The 15,161-nt window shown below is 56.7% G+C and overlaps 1 protein-coding gene across 1 annotated transcript in view; it reads left to right on the top strand.

Moving 5' to 3' along the window:
- The first annotated feature begins 3,133 nt into the window (after positions 1-3,133).
- ZMAT4 (zinc finger matrin-type 4) overlaps positions 3,134-15,161 on the top strand; it is a 68,938-nt gene continuing 56,910 nt past the window's right edge. The window contains exon 1 of the mRNA XM_067312360.1: positions 3,134-3,204. The gene's annotated coding sequence lies outside the window, so the exon portion shown is untranslated. The remainder of the gene's footprint in view (positions 3,205-15,161) is intronic.

Here is a 15,161-nt window from a genome sequence, read left to right as displayed (position 1 = left end):
GACTCTCAGCAAAGCATATTTGATAGAAACAAATCAGACTAACCAGACTCATTTCTTAAAGGTACTGCAAACACCACGATATTATAAGCATCAATCATAGCTCAGTCGCAAGCACCTGGGAGGCCTCGCACCCAGCCCACCAGCCAGGATTCTGCTGTTCCTCTGCTGTGTGTGCAGCACAGGCTTTCCAGCTAGACATATTGCTTAAGATACAGCATTTTTATCAGGCTCTGGCAAAGGTGATACTTAGACAGGAGAGCTCTTCCATGAGAAACGGAGGAGGCCTGTAATCGCTTTGATCAGCCAAGCATTTGGGAAGGGAATGCAGCACGTTCTGTTTTACAGGGCTTTGGAAGCGAGGGAGTGAAGAAGTCTTTCCACGTCTCTGCGCGGCAGATGAATATCCCTCCGGGATGCGAGCCTGTATTGCCTTGAGCCGCAATGAGCTTCGGGAGATCTCCCCTCCCGTGCAGAAGACCCAGCACCCTTGTCCCTGCCGTGACATGTGGCATGGGAAGAGAGGCATGCAGAGCCAGACTGTCTGTCTGTCTTCGGGTTGTATGTATAAGCGTTACAGGCTGTAAATATCACTTCCAAGCCTTGGAGCAGAACCTCTCTCTACTCTTTTTCATTTTTTTTATTTTTTATTTTTTCTCCCTCTTGTTTGAATGCTTTTCTTACTTAACCTCCTCGTACTAAGGAATTACCCTGCCACAAGCAATGGTGCTGCCTCATCAGGGCTGTCCAGCTCTTCACCTATGGCTGTTTTCCTCTTCTCTTTTCTGTGCCCGAGGTATTTTTGGCCTTTTCAATATGGGGCAGATTTTGATGGGCTCCGGCTGCCTCATATTACAGTGCCTGACGCTGGTATGACAGCAGTTCTGTGCAGGGCGAGGTGCTGGTTTCACTGCTTTGCAGGGGGGAACCTGTTCGAATACTTCTGCTATCTTGCAAGCAGCACAGAGCAGTTGAAACCTGTGTTTCATCCACCCGTAGCTTGTCCTGGAGAACATTTCTAAGCCACTGTGTTACTAAACGTGCAGAAATGCTGAACAGACCCTGTTAATAGGGATGAGGGATGCAGTGGGAGTTCTTCATGTGTGATTCCCTGAAAATGCCTTTCGTTAGCTCTTATTCTTGTTGCTGCCTTGTTGCATCCAAATGCCTCTGACTCCGGCGTACCGGGCAGGATAGCAGCTGGAGACTGGCTCGGAGGGAGGCTGGACTGCAGCGGGAAGCGGCGTGGCAGCGAACAAGCTCCAGCGCTGGACTGCGGTGCGTGGCCGGCCCCGCGGCAGGGGCTGGGTAGGGCAGTGTTCACCTCGCTGGCAGCAGCCTGCGGGTTTGACACCACGCGGCAGCCTTGAGCGAACTCGGTCCTGCAGCCCTGTACGACTCCTCCGGTCCCTGCATCCTTTGAGCAAGGTGCTCAGGCAGGGTCTGCCCTGTCTTAATGAGTTACTTCGTCTGGCTGGGCTAGCAAAAAATGGTATGGTTTTTTTTTTTTTTTCCTTCCCCTCAAGACATTTCATGCAGAAATGATGGTGTTCTCTGAACATCGCTATAATAATAATATCATTGGGTATTTGAAGAGATCTGATGTTAAATACAAATCAAAATAGCAGTAGGTTTTTGATATTTGTAAGCGTATTTTCTAAATCTCCACAGTAATTGGCCTGTGAAACACAAAAGGCGTTTTCGTGCCATCAGAGAGAATATATGAGCTGCTGAGCAGGCCTGGGGACAAGCGAGCGCCGGCTCCGCTCCCAACCCCGCGCGAGCCGAGTGGAGCCGCTGGGCTGGGATGCATGACGCCGCGGCTGCCCGGCTCTCCCGGCAGAGCTCGGCAATGGGCTTTCCTGGGGGGTTTTGTTCCCCTCAGCTTCTCCCGTTCAGCCAACGCAGAAGTGCTGTGTGGGCAGGAGGAGTCGCCCCGTTCAGATGCGGACAGCGCGGCTGTCTCTTGCTTATTTATTTTTTATTTCTATTCAAGAGCTTTTGCTGAGGAATATTTACCCTAATGTGTGTAAATATTATGGCACCATCAACGTATACACATAAATTGCGCCACCCTCCTCTCTGGATTTGGTTTTGGCTTGATCTTGCAGCGGGGAGATCCCGCTCGGGTGTGCGTTGCAGAGCCTCGGGGGCGTGTGCACGGTGCTGCACGAGGAGCTGCTCGCGGCTTGCAGGGTCTGTGCCTCCCTGCTTCTTGCCTCGCCCTCCCTGCTCTGCTCCCAGCCTCCGGCAGCGAATCCCGCAGCGATTGCCGCGGCGGCGGCAGACCAGTGCTGCTGAGGGCAGCCTGAGCGGTGCGCTGCGGCCACCTTGCTCCGCTCCCTGCATTTATTTTACATCCCTTGTGCGTGCATTTCCCGTTATGGGGGTAGATGTGCAGGGATGTGTTGTGCACGGACAGGCCTCGGGTCTGAAATGCCGCGTGAGTTGTCCTTGTTCTTGATTTCCGCGTGTGTTATGCAAAGCCGTCGGACACAGGTGGTGAGCAGCCCCCGGCGCCCGCGTGGGGGAGGCAGCGGTGGCCTTTGCCCGAGGACGAACCCTCCTGCTCCCTCCGTCACTGCTCTCCCCTGCGCGTGGGTCTCGCCTGCCGCCCTGCCCAGGTGCGGTGCGTGGCGCGCGGGCGCCTGCAGAGCCAGGCGCTCTCCCTCCATGCACCCAGAGCGTTACAGCAAGTGAGTCATCTGCAAAAGTGTGAAGCTGAAAGTAAATTCCTTCCCCCTGGAGCCCCTGATATCCTTCACAGTCTCTGCCTTGCAAATCAGATTTGCACATCTTTATAGTCTCACAAAAAGGAACATCCCTCTCTGGTGCTGTGACACAGCCTGTGCTGGGTGAAGCCAGGCAGCTCTGCCTCTCCCTGACCTGTCCGGCTTGCCCAAGTCCGGGGCCTGCCGTGGCTCTCTGGAAGCTCTTGACGAGAGTGGAGCCGGATCCGGAGGGAGGCTGCCGGGGCCGGTGCAGCCTTGCAGAGCACCGCGGAGCCAATCGCAGCTGCTAGGGGTGGAGCTGGAGCGCCAGCAGATCATCGCCGAGTGCCTTTCCCGCACAGTTGGTCTGGGCTGCCGAAAGATCTGGTCGCAGAGAGAGGGAAGCTGTAGCTGTGGCCCCGGCGTGCTCCTGCCCCAGCAGCGTCCCCGACAGCCGCCCTGCCCGGTGCGCGCCAGCCCGGCCAGCGACACGGAGGTACTGCCTGCATCCCGCCCTGCTTGCGCTCTGCTTGTTGCTTGGCTCTGCGTTGCTTAGAGTTTGCAGAAAGTTCACTGGGAAATCAGAGCTGTTTAATAACGGGGTGCTCGTGGGAAAGTGGCAGGAGGGATCTGCCGCACCTCTGGGGCTCGGGCGCAGGGGTGGCGGGTGCCTGGGGAGCCCGTTCCTCCGGTGCACGTGCTGCTGCTGGAGCCGAGCCCCGCTCCCAACACCACGCGAGGGGCCGGATCCGGCCCGGCGGCAGGGAGCCCTGCCTGGTGTCCGCGTCGGCTGCGCCGCCCTCGGGCCCGCAGCAGGAGGTCGAAGGCGATCTGAGTGTGTTGCGTGACTGATCCAGACCCATCTCAGGCTTTAAAGTGTTTTCCCCCCGGTGCTTTTATCGAACACTGCATTTCACCTGTTAGCAGGTGGCTGAAAGCCGAGCAGGCCCGTGGACAGGGGATCCCCTGAGACTGAGATCCCGGGCTGGATGGCCAGCGGAGACTCGGGGATGCTTTTACCGAATTGACTTTACGCAGGTTTTCCCACAATCCAGCTCGGGAGAGCGAGCTCCTAGGGCTGCAGCATGCCAGAGTGACTGTCTGTAGATGCAGGAAAACAAGCCTTTTCCCTCTGTTTGTAAAGTTTGGAGAACTTTCCAAGCCAGCTCCGCGCAGTAAGCAAAGGTGCCTGTGCACAGGCAGGTGTGCACGGGGCTGCAGCGGCCGTTCCCGAGCGGATCCGCTGCGGCAGCGGTGGGGACAGCGGCTGCCGCCCCGTGCCGGCGGCCCGGCGCCGGTGCCGGGGTCGGTCCGCGCCTCTCCGTGGGGCTGGCCGCCTGCACGTGTTGCACAGAGTCGGCCGTAGGTCTGACAGCCCGAACAAAAGCCAGACCCGTACGCGGCAGGAGCTGGCGACTGCCGCTTTGGGCTGCGTGTAAGATCCCCGACTGACTCATGAGAAGTCTGAATTGCTGCCGATCCACATCCATTGATTAGAAACAACAGACCCGAGCCGTGTCCGGTCACTCCCGAGGCGAACACGCTCCCGTCCCTGCCCTCCGGGCAGACACATGCTCTTTCTGCCCTCCTCTGATGTTGGAGTGACCTTAGCGCCTGGCCCTGGGTGAAGAACAAGCTTCGCACAGCCCTGAGGAGCCAGTTAAAAATCACCAGTTTGCATTTTCTGCCTGAGATTGTGCTGTTGGCTCTCGCCTGAGCACGTGCTATCCATCTGCAAAACACAAACAACCAGCCCCGAAATGCAAAAGGTGAGCGGGGAAGGAGCCGTGGGGACACAGCCCGGGCGCGAGCCGCTCGCCCAGGGGGAGCGCGGGAAGGCGGATGCCGGGCGGACAGGCTTCGGCTCCGGGGGCTCTCGCCGTGGCACAGGAGAGGGACAGTGACCTGGAGGATCTCCTGCTGCTTTTCCTTGTGCTGTGCCGTGGGGTGGGAGCAGCAATGACTTGATAAACAGTTTTAAAAGACATGTTGTGATAAAGGTTTCTAGACAGTGACTCATCTACCGTAGGAAGGGACTGGAGGGAGGGGCACAGAGGAGCTTTTTAGAGTAAAAATGGGTCTTTCCCCCCTTTTATCAGAAATAGGAAGGGTAGGGATCCTTTATTACTCCTGGAGTAGTGGAGACCTGTCGATCGGAAACCTCCTAGTCTCAGTGTCCCCTGCACCTGCTCCAGCCCCGTCTGCATCCCTTTCCCCGGGGAGAATCATGCCTTCTGATCACATCCCTAGCTGGGACTTGGTTCCAGAGTTTGGCTCAGGTTTTTTTTGGCTTGGGTTTCCCCCACCCCCACCCCCTAATTTTATCTTATCGTTCTTAGTCACTTCTGAGTCACCCTAAATAATTAATCCTTGTCCCTGTGTAGCTGTTTGCATTGCGTTTCTGCATGCACCCGGCAGACCTGTGTGTGCGCATTTCGGAAGTCACTCCACTTTGCTCCATCCGTGTTATTTTGTTTTAACTTTCCTCCAGAATCCAGCTTTCCCCCCCCCCCCCGGGGCCGTTTCCACCCTACTCCGCACTCTCGCTGTGCTGGAGTCGCGGAAAGCCCAGAAGTGCTCGGCTCTGCACCTCCGCTTTCTCAGGTGTGCCGTGGGGTACACGCACCTCCAAAGGGCTTCCCTCACCGTTCACAGCATTGCTGACTAACCCCTCCTGAAAAGGCTTTAAGTTGCCGATGTACAGAGATACTTTGCAGATATTTGCCGTGATCTGGTTTAATCTGCGGTTTCCCGCTTACAATAGAATTGGTGCAGCCAGCTGGCCTCTGCTGATTTAGCGCCTTATTCCTAGCAAACAGCCCTGCTTTCTCTCTCCGGATGGCCTTATAGCACTGTGTTATGCGAAGTAATTCCAGCTCATTCTCTAGGCATGAGGAGGAGGGAACGTTAATGGCCAGACCTTCCTCTGTACCAGCTGCTGATCTGTGGTCCAGCTATGAACTCATCATCCCTCCATGCAGGTGCTTTTGCTGTTGAGCCCCCTCCCCCTAAACCCACCACCAAAAAAAGAAGAAAAAACACTCCAAAACTTCAATGATTAAATATATACAATAATAATAGTGGCTTTTTTTTTTTTTTGAGAAATACTTCTTTTTCAAACCCATTAGTTCTGATCAGAACCATTTTCATTACAAGGTGCTTTTGAAGTCAGAAATGCTCCAAGAAGGTTGCATATGTCAACCTAAAGTGACCTGAAGTCACTGCAGAGGTTTGAGATGGCCAGAAGCTAGGAAAGGCCAGGACTCCTGGGTGCTATTCCTGGCTGCGATTGCTCTAGGTCACTTAGGCTCAGACTGTCAAATCTGGGTGTCTTGCTTCATCTGGGTTAAGCTCCCGAGGAATGAGGTGTGACTTGAAACCCAGAACTGCTTTGATAGATCAAAACTGGGCCAGTTGCTAGGCCAAAACTGGGCCACGGATGTTCCCAAGGGTGGATTTGGGTGCGGAGGCAGGAACTAAGTTTCAAGGTTCTCATCTCCCTCTATTGCACAGATACCTTCCTCATCCGAACACAGACAGTTTTCTTCCTGACAGCCCCCGACAGGTAGCAGAACTGTTCGTTGCTGCTCGCAAAGTGTGAGAAGCAGCCCTTGCTGCAAGGTGCCGGCGTGCCCAGCACGGGGAGGCTGCCCTCGGGAAAGCAGCCGCTGCAGGGGGGCAAGGGGAAGGGGAAGGCTTTCCCCCGGGCCATGCCATCTTCTCCTCCACCACGAGCATCTACTGTATTTGCATCCGCTAAAGGAAGGTTTAGCAGAACCAGGCTTGGCTGTAGTGGTTTTGCAGCTGTGACCTTCAGGCAGCTTGTGGATGAGACTGGAGAGATGCTGGCTTGGTGGGTGTTGCAGCTTTGCCCCTTCATTTCGTTTTTTCTATAATTTCTGGGGCACTTTGTCACCCAGCTGAGCACTGACTCTGCAGCACACAGGGCGTGAGGGGGCACAAGGCAATTGCATTCGCTGTCCCCTGTCCTCCCAGGAAGGTCATACCCAAACTGTCCTCCCCAGCTTGCTGGGGTGCTGCCGAAAGCTCCTCGTGCCCCGACTGGGACGCAGCGGGGACCGATGCCCAGAGGACTTCCTGCTCCTTTCTGCAGCATGCGTGAGCAGTTTGGTTAAGCAGGTGCTTAACTCCAGGTAGATGTGTGAGTGAGTTAAAGTCAAGAGGGATTAAGTGCACAGTTTTCTTGGCCGTGGCTCCCATGGGAGTTGTGAATAGGAAGAAAATGGGTTTTTGATGGTCACTGTGCAAAGCAAGAGTCTGCCGGCGTTGTTTGGCTTCCTTGTCTTGGTGGCATCACCAGAGCGAAGGACAGGGTGCCCTTTCTGTAGGAAGTGCCTAAGGCTCTGTAACAAGCTGCTCTGACCTTATCCGGGGTGCGAGGAGGAGCTCGGGGCCCCGGAAAGCTTGCACGGACCTGGGTGGCCTGTGGAGGAGCCCAGGGCAGCGAGCGCCCGGACAGGCGTGAATCCCCGCTCTGGTCCGGGGCGGGAGCCACCGTGCCTGTCCCGGGTTGGTCCTGCTTCCCACGGAGCTGCAGCGCCCTGCCCGATGCCCCCGGTCTCCCCGCACGAGAACCTCCCTTGCCTGGCATCCTCCGCAGGAGGAAAACGCTCGGCCCCGCGTTGGCCGCGCCGCCTCTCGCGCTGCCGGTCACCTTGCAGCAGCAACGCGCCGCGATTCCTGCTCGCAGCCTTTGCTCTCGGCTCTGCCGGCTGCCGCGTTCCTCCGCAGCTCGGAGACGAGAACGTCCCTGCCTGCCACCACCTCCTGCCACCGCTCCGGAGCAGGGCAGGAGGATGGGGCTTGGCAGGGCCAGGGAAACCGTGCCACTCGCTCCTGCATTTATTAATTGGGAAGAAATAGAGTTGCAGGGAGCGATCAGATTTTGAGAAAGACCCTGAGGTCCAAAACATTCCCAGAGGAGAGATCCCTAATTGCTCTCTAATTGCACTAGGGTTTAATTTGTTCTTTTTACTGTAATGTTCCCATTTTTCTAGATAGTTTGTTTTGTTCCATTAGCTAGAAACGGTTGGAGATGAATATTCCTGATATTAAAACTTGCCTGTTGTGTAATGCCTGACAGCTTTTAGGCCTTTAATGTGCTGGCAGGGGAGGCCGAAGGCTCGGCCTGTTTTGGCCGTCCTGCTGCCTGTGCCAGTCCGTTCGCACGTGCACCGCAGCGCTTGCCCCACCACAGTGTTTTGCTCTCGTAGCCCAAGTCCGAGTCTTGCACCAAGACCCGTCCTGGTCGTTTGCAAGAGATTTTGCAGTTATAGATGAATCGGGGGTCTACAGGGCTGTAGGTGCCTGTAAGCGAGCTACGGTCGGTGCCGGGCAGTGTCACCAACTGTGCCTCCCGCCGGAGCTAGCGGCTGGGCGGGCGTTCATCACCGGAGACCCAGCCGAGTCCCATTTGCCGGGCGAAGTGGCAGCAGGCTGGAGGAAGGGAGCCCATGCTGGCGGCCGGGAGCCGGCTCCGTGGCTGGCCTCGCCGTGGGGATGCACCGGTGGTGGGGATGCAGCAGCGGTGTTGCCGTGGGGCTGCACCGGTGGCAGAGATGCAGCGGCACCATGGGGATGTGCCGGCGGCAGGGATGCAGCGGTGGCAGTGAGGGGAACAGCGTTAATGCCAGGAGATGCCGGCATCCGCAGGGCCAGCTGCAAATGCTACCGCCGTTTGATCTGGCCACCTAAAAGCAGCGGGTGGATTTGGTGGGAAAGTGCGACGCAGGTATTTAAAGCTGCCTGGAACGGTGCAGCTGCAGGCAGGGCACACAGCCGCGGGCTCATAATATTCGACATGCATCAGTTTCAAAATTGCAGAGAGAATGTGAAAAGCTGCGTGCGTTGGCTTGCTTGCGTGCGCCCGGAGCGGCTTGTCGGGCCTGAATGCCCGCCGCTCCGAAAGCCGTGAACGAACCGGTTACAAACCCGGCTGTGGAGGAGGCTGCACAAGCCCCTCCGATAGCTGGGATACAGCGCGCAGGTACTGGCAGCAAGGGAGGCAAAGCTGGAGCGGGTGCTGTGCGCGGGGCTGCCCAGCCGGCGCAGCCGCGGGGCCTGGGGCTGCTCCCCCAGCCGGGCATCCGCGGAGGGACACGGGATATCGTCCGCATCGCCCACCAGCTGCGCTCCAGCCCTGGTCCCGGCACTGGGCTGCAGCCGGGAGCATCGCCTCCGTGGAGCCGCAGCTGCGTGCGGGATGCTGGCATCTCCCCCGAGCGCCCTCACCCCCCCTGCCAGAGTCTGGTTTGGCTTAAAAGGAAGACAAATTTAATCAGTTTTGTGTTTTCCACCTTACAATATCGCCGAGTGAAAGCATCAAAACGATAACCGCAGGTCCAGCTGCTCATTTGAAAATACCAGGCAATGTTATTTCCAGCCACCGGAGATGCTCCATGATACTACTAATTGCAGCAGCAATTAATCGGTCTAATTGTCAAACGTGGGGCCGTGGCTCACAGGAGGCTGGCGGGGACCGGAGCCGCGCAGGCTGTGGGGGCTGTTATTTTCTCCCTTTAGTTGTCAAGTTTTGAGTTGCCATGCGGACGTGCAATAGCTGTAGCAGCCGAGGGAGCCCCGGACGGAGCCGCCCTGCGGCCGCCGGCGCTCGTGCCCATCCCCGGCGCACACGGTGATGGGGGATCTCTGCGTACCAAGGCCGACTCGGAGCTAGGAGAGGCGCGAGGACGAGGACGGGTGCGGGGAGCTGAGCTGCCGCGCGCAGCGCCGGTGGGAATCGCAGCGCGGGACGGGAGCCAGCCCAGGTCTCCCTGCGCTGCACCAGCACCGTCACTGTTTGGTATTCATGAATAAACTCCCCAGCGGCTTCATAACCTCTTTCTGTAATAAAAGCTGCCTGGTTTGTATGTGAGGCTTTCAAACTGGCAAGCTGTGTTGCAGTTTAAGAGCGAGTTCTCCGCCGTTTGCGCTGAGGATGTCTCATATCGCTTGTGTCAGTCTGTGCTGATCATCACCAGCCCCATTACGCTCATTCGTTTTGGGCGTAAGTCATGATTTACGGAGTGTTTTATTCTGTGGATTCGATTGTGCCGAGCGATGCTCTACTGTGGGAATTTGGTGTTACCTGATGGCTGCTTTCCCGTTTCCCAGAAATTCACCAGTTCTTCCAGGTCTTGACCTCCTCCCTCCTGCTAGGCATCTTCACCGCACCAGAAGCAGATGTCCCTTTAGGCCGCTCTTTGGAGCGGTCTGCACCTCTGGAGAAGTTGTGCATCTGCGTGTGCGTGATGCAAAAGTGTTTTGGCCTCCCCCTAAAGCACAGGGATTTTCTGGTCTGGTAGATCATACCAAAAACATTTTTTTTCAGCCTTTTTTATCTCCTGGTCCCAAAGACAGGCTGATGGCCATGGCCTGAAGGCTAACGTATAAACCCCAGTTTGAAAACCGACGTTGTACCAAACATGCTAACTTGTTTTAATCCCCTCCTGTCGCTCCTCAGTGCCGTGGGGGCTGCACAATAAATGCCCAAGGCTGGGGAGAGCCCCAGGCCAGGCCGGAGAGGGCGACCTTTCCCAGTGCCAGAATCGGAGCAGCTGCGAGAGGAGCGTGCAGGCTCCCAGCGTGCTGCAACTGCAGCCTGATTTCTCCCTGATGAAAGCAGAATAGCTCGCGTTGCCCGAGACCCTTTCACCCAAGGAGCGGGAATCGCACAATGGGCATTGATTAACCATTTCTCACTGCTCGTCTGTTAGGGAGGGAGAGAATAGGGTTTTTTTCTCCCAGAGATGGGAAATGAAGCATGCATTATCTGAGTGGCTTGCTGAAATGCTCATAAATACCAGGCAGGGCTGACACAAGACTTAAAAGTCCAGCCTGCCTCTGCTCTATAGGGATGAACACATAAGAAGTCCATGCTTCTTCGAAGAATACAAACGCAAACAAAATAACGATTTTTAAAAATCAAGGACAGACAAAGAAAAAAGCAGTGGGAAAAAAGTAAATGTTTTGTTTTACTTAAGATAAAGCTCCACTGTGTTTGCTGTTGCACACAGTGCTAATCGACAGATTAGCTGATAATATGAAGAAGTCTAATGGAATTTGCTGATCCTGGTTAGAGGATGTGGGATTAGGTCAGGAGTCCGGAGGTTTAGCTGTTCCATGCGAGCAAGGGGGCTGCGGTGCGCAGCACTGGCCTTCCTGGTGTCTTGTTCGTCAATAATTTCGTGGATCGCAAGAAGCCGCGCTGCCGCGAGGGTGCCGCAAGGTGCGGAGCCCCTCGGTCACTGCGAGCAGGGCGGTTTCCGCGTGCCGCGCGGGTGGCGGCCCTGCTCCGAGCAGAGCCCGTCTGCCTCCCCGCAACGTCCGGAGTTGCCCGGCAATGCCAGCTGTGTCTCGGGAGCAGGGAGGGTCGTCCCGGGAGGGAGGGAGAGGAGACCTGCCCGCCCGCGGGAGCGGGACGACAGCTGGGGCTGCCGGCAGCATCTCCGCTCCTGCTGCCGCCAGCTTGGACCTTTGCTGGGTGGGAAGCTCTCGGTGGAGTCTGCCCGCAAGCAGAGACATTAAACTGATTTGGGGCTGGTGCGGTGGAGGCGGCCAGATGCTGAAGGTGCTTTAGCTTAACCAGCTGGGCCAACATGGAGGCTTTTTTCAAGGAATACAGCATTAAAATAATCCCCCATCAGTAACAGGCAGATTTGTTCTCCAAAGGATTCTTCTAAGCCCCTTGCCACCTTAGAGGGCTTTGCTTTTGCGTTTCCGAGCTGAAGCTGATGGGGAATGACAAGCGCTGATTATGCAAAGCACCAGAGGCTACAAGACGTAGGCACAGGATTCGGCTTGACTTGCTTCCGACTGTTTTGTATGTTATTAGGGAGCCGCAGGAAAAAGTAGGTGCTGCTTATCCAGAAATAAAGCGGCATCCTGACTGTAATTGCACGGAAATGTCATGCGTGCGAGCTGTGCCCTGCTCTTCCTTGCGGTGCCAGCTCCTTGCCCCGGGGCTGGGGGCTGCCCGGCCGGGCAGCACGAGCTGGCGGCTGCCGGGGCTCCCGCAGCCTGGCAGCGCCGGCCTGGCTCCGGGGAGGCTCCCGGACTATTCCTGCATCTCTCCGAGAGGAGCCGCGGTTTCCATAGCGACCGCGAGCATCGCGTGGCAGCCGCTGCTCCGCCGCGTGCAGCCCGCAAGGCTCCTCGTGCGCCCGGCGCCTCCGGCACGCCGGCTCCCGCCGTGCCGGCTGCAGGGTCCCGGGGCGCCCTGTGCCAACCAGCCGGGCGCTCCAGCCACGCCGGCTGCATCGTCCCCACTCCGTCCTGTCCTGGCGCGGCCGGGGCCGCCTGGTGCCGTGGGGCTGTGCCGCACCGGAGCCGCGCAAAGCACCGTCCTCGAAGAGCGCAGGGCGGGAATCGATGCCCTGCGGCACGAGACGTGACTGCTCTTAGCTCCGTTCCCGCTAACTTCATTGAAGCAGTCTTAATGTATCAATCTCCATTCTAAAATACATTTTTATGCGAGTCAGCACATGCTGGCAATTAAATCTTACCACGCCATGAGCGGTGTGAATAATTAGAACAGCTTGTGTGTACAGCGGGATGTGCACGTTCCTGCAGGAGGGATGGTGCCGCTCTGAAGTCGCTTTGCAGCTCCTCCATGCGCGGCAGCATCCCGCCTCCGCGACCTGCGGCAGCTCCGCGCGGCGGGCACGGTCCTCTCCTGCGCTCCTCGGCGCGCAAGCCTCTAAAGAGCCGTGTTCGCCCCTCGGGCAGGCGGTGCCTCGAAAGGCCCTGGCTGGATGTCACGGCCAGGCACCGCTTGCATCCCGCCATCCGCTCCCTGTGCCGGGCGCGTGCCGTGCCGTGTCCCGTACCACGGGTCGGGGGTTCGGACACCCCTTGGGAGCCGAGCGCCAGCTCCGTGGCTTCCCCGCGGGAAGGCATCGCCCGCGCTCCGTGGTGTCCCTGCTGCCCTGGGGCACTGGGGATTTTTGTTGTGTATCCATCATTTTTTATTTGCTTGGTTCTGCTAGTTTTAAGCCGTACCTTGCCGCTGCCTGCAGCTTAGTGAGGAGGTGGGAACGCCTGGCAGCTGTCCTCCCTCCCCGCTCACCGGTGTCACGGGGACTCAGCAAGAATTCCCCGAGATCCCGCGTTCTCGGCCCGATCCAGTGGGGAGGAATGTGCAACTGGTCCCTTTTTCTGTGAGCCTGGAAAAAAAAACTCTGGAAGAGGGCTTTTCTCACCCTTTGCTGGGAGAGGGGCTCATCTGGGGGCTGGCGAAGCATGCTGCTGCCGAGCTGACCCCGCGCCGCTCCAGGTGGCCGGGGCGGTAGGAGGCTCGGAGGCCAGCTCCGAGGAGCACCGGGGAGCAGCTGGCCGATGCGGAGGTCCGTCCCCCCGCTGCGCCGCTCCGCTCCGCAGCCTTTCCTCCGCTTTGCACGTGGAGTGGACGCGTGCAGGGTTTCTCCTGCTCCCCAGCTCGTGCCACACACAATCTTGTTCTGATTTTCAAAGCTCCAATACAGTGTGTCAAAATGCATCGAAGGCTGAACGCAGCAGCGAAGCAAATTGGCTCTGGAGAGGATTTCAGGGAACAGAGGGGAGCAGGGAGAGGGCGGATAAACCTTGGGCCGACGAGGATTGCAGGGCGGGTGACACGGGGCAGAGGCATGGGTGGACGTGCTGCCCCGCCGGGGGAATGGCCGTGTCTCCGGTCTGACTGGGGAGCCGGGAAAGCTGAGAGCAGCAGGGGCTGCCTGGAGGACGGGGCTCTGCGCACTCCCCGTGGCTGTTTCGATAACCTGCCTTTTCCCCCGGACCTGCAGGTGCTCCCTGTGCTGGAGCCCGTTGCTGCCGCCAAGCCTCGAGAGCGCTCCTTGCTAAAGCCAGTAAAAGCTTACGGAGAGCTCGAACTCGCGGAATGGGCTCAACCATCCATCATGCTGATGGTGCTAGGAATAAGGCACTTCAAAAGGCAGTATTTTGCATTTCTTCAGATGCCTTGTTGTAAGTGCAGCGACACAGTTGCTAAAAGCACATTAATTATTAGCAAAGACTTTTTTTTTAATTTTTATTGCAAGACAAATTAAACAATCGAAGAAAGCAGGAAGTGTTACATGAGAAGTTAATCCATGGGCGAGTGACAGTACCAAAAGCCACAAATAATTCATGACATGTGAAAACCAGGGCATTTAATTTTTGGCTTGTTGTTTGCCTTTGGCATGTGTGCACATGCTCAGTTGTCACATCTCTAGTGCTTCAATATGGAGGGTTTTGGAAGCTGTTAATTCTGGGGAAGGTGATTAAGGCCTTTGAGAATAAATTGAGTAAGGGGCCAAAAAGGTTTTCTTTTTTTTTTCTCTCTTGACTGAAACAGACTGGGTTGCTGAATTTAGTGCCTTATCATATAGCGTTACTCGTCCTTGCTCGCACACTGTGACAAATCAGCCTGTGCGGAAATTCTGTTTTCGTCGCAACAAGCAGATGCTCAAACAGCAATCTTGATGGCGAGGCTCAGATCGAGACCTCCTGAATCCCCAGCGCCATCCCACGGCCCCTGTTATCTGATAAGTGCAGAGCAAGGCGTGCTAGCGCATGGCGAAGCACAGCCTGGTTTAAGGGAGCTGGGCATAAGCGTGGAGACCAGACTCTTGTGTTTCCAGGCTTCTGCAATGCCAGTTATAAAACGGCTGTTAGAAGAGCAGAGGAAATTAAGTGTCCGGGTTGGAAGGGTTCAGCCTTCCTGAAGCAGCGTCTGCTGGACTGTGAGTGGACCAGACAGATAGGACTGATGCATGCCAAAGTCTCAGATACTTACCAGTTAAATGAAGATGCAAAACCTGTTTTCATGTACCAGTTACTGATCTCGGTGAGGCTGATCCGGGTTTATGCACACGCGGGAGTCACTGCCCGTGTCACTGGGGACGAGGACGTGGTCTGAGGCTGTCGCAAGGAGAACGGCCTTGTGTGGAGGGCGGTTTGAGGATGCTCCCCGGAACCTGGCAGCAGTGTTTGGAGGTGGGGGGAGAATTTGGGCAGGGAGAAGCAGCGATTAAAAAATAGTTCAGTCAGAAAGCCAGAAATATAGCTGGCAGCAACTGGGGAGAGGCAGTGCCGTTGGAGAAGAGCGGGGGAAGCAGTTTCCTTCCCGCAGGCGCCGTGTGTTTGGCTCACCTGGAGGGTGGTGAGACAGAGCCCGGGCACAGGCCGTGCAAGGGCTCCCCTTTCCCGCGGGTCTGGAGGCAGCTGATTTTTCGTACTGTCTCTTTTGGACACTTTGCACAGGTTCCTGCCCCCTTCTCCTTGCAATGTCCTTCAGGTCTGTTTTTCATCTCCTCGAGGTGAGGACGGGACTGGGTATGTAAGGTTAGCATGTCTGCAGTCGCAGCGGAGGAGGGAGCAGCTTCTTTGACGTTTGCCTATAACTTTTACGCTTGTACCTGCGGCATGTGCTGTAAAGTTTAGGCAAGAGTTACC

This window comes from Apteryx mantelli, chromosome 29, assembly GCF_036417845.1.
Source record: "Apteryx mantelli isolate bAptMan1 chromosome 29, bAptMan1.hap1, whole genome shotgun sequence".
NCBI lineage: Eukaryota > Metazoa > Chordata > Aves > Apterygiformes > Apterygidae > Apteryx > Apteryx mantelli.
Note: the sequence above shows the minus strand (reverse complement) of the source record. Positions and strands in the feature narration are given on the sequence as shown.